The sequence below is a fragment of the Carassius auratus genome, chromosome 17 (genome assembly GCF_003368295.1).
Source record: "Carassius auratus strain Wakin chromosome 17, ASM336829v1, whole genome shotgun sequence".
Classification (NCBI taxonomy): domain Eukaryota; kingdom Metazoa; phylum Chordata; class Actinopteri; order Cypriniformes; family Cyprinidae; genus Carassius; species Carassius auratus.
The window spans coordinates 15198986-15200452 of record NC_039259.1 but is presented as its reverse complement, the minus strand read 5'-3'; the positions used below and the strand labels follow the sequence as shown (position 1 = coordinate 15200452).

General features: G+C 33.1%; 1 long non-coding RNA gene across 1 annotated transcript in view; it reads right to left on the bottom strand.

Annotated features, from left to right (window-relative positions):
* LOC113117382 (uncharacterized) overlaps window positions 1-1467 on the bottom strand; it is a 2125-nt gene continuing 658 nt past the window's right edge. Inside the window, exon 3 of the long non-coding RNA XR_003294153.1 lies at window positions 1-11. This is a non-coding gene — a long non-coding RNA (uncharacterized LOC113117382). The remainder of the gene's footprint in view (window positions 12-1467) is intronic.

The following is a 1467-nucleotide window of genomic DNA, read 5'->3' as shown; positions in this document are numbered from 1 at the left end:
ATACAGCAAAACTGATGTTGCATTAACTAAAACTATTAAAAATAGTACTAAAACTATATATATATATATATATATATATATATATATATATATATATATATATATCTCAAAATAAATACTATAATTGTGTGTATGTATGTATCAGTGCTGTCAAACGATTAATTGCTTTCCAAAATAAATGCTTTTGTTTACATTATGTATGTGTGCTGTGTATTTTCATTATATATAATACACACACACACTATACATTATCACTAATCATATCATGCTGGAGAAATAACATTATTATTAAGTAAGAAGATGACTATAAATTTGTCTACAGCTACTTTATAGTTAAACTAAACTCAAGTCAGTTAACGCAATATGGATTGGCATTAATAAAAAGGATACATTTCAGCGAAAAAATGTGAAAAATAGTCATGATGAAACACTCGTTGTGTATTCTATCATTAGATAGTTTAACAAGTCTGGATTTTCTCCCCCAAATGCTCTGAATTAGACCTTATCCCAAACCTCAGGGGAGATTTTCAGACGGAGTATAAAAGCAGAGGTATTGATTTACTGGGCAGACCTATATTGAGTCAAACCTGAAATGATTGAGAATTAGATGCCTGCTCATTATGTGTCCAATAAAAGTAGACATCTGTATTAGACAGTCTGCATATAAATCTCTCTATATTATACAGCTTAATGCTCTCGGGCTGTAATTTATCATTCCTTAACAATAAAGTCTGTTGCAATTCTTGTGTATGAGTAAACAGCCAAATGGCCCACTTACAGAGAACAGAAGCACACAAACAAACATATTTGTAAGGCAGAGTGAACTTTAGTAAAGTAGTAAGAAAAAGCAATGACATGGTAAATGGAGTGATTAGTGTAATATTTCTAAAAAGAAAAGGAACAACTCAAAAGGATAAAAAAACAGGTCAATAAATATATACAATGAAATGATACAGCTATTCTGGATTAAGGATAAAACATAAATCATTTTGAAACAGTGAAAAAGAAAGACAAATGAGATACAAGATAAGAAATCAGAAATGTAACAGAAACAAAATACATATGATACAGCTGCTCTTGAAAAATATTTACAAAAGGTAAAAAGCCAGTGCATAAACATTCAGAAAAATATAGCATTTAAAAAAAAAAAAAAAAAAATGGGAAATTCACATGGCATCCCACTTATCACTGAACTTGGCAGTTGTCGTTCTGTTTTGGGGAGGCACTGACCCATTCTTTTTTCTCTGGGGTCTTTTTGAAGCTGCGAGAGCGCCTGCTAATTTTCTGCTCTATAGCAGGCACTGGGCTTTCACAGCTGTTTTCCCGTGGACTGTTGGTGAGTGGAGATAATACAGCCGCATTGCTCTGGATCGCCTTAGGCACCTGGACCAGAAAGTACATGAGCATGATGTCAGGAGCGAGCAGTGTTGTGCTGCCAAGATACCCAGCGGCAATATCAATGTTCAA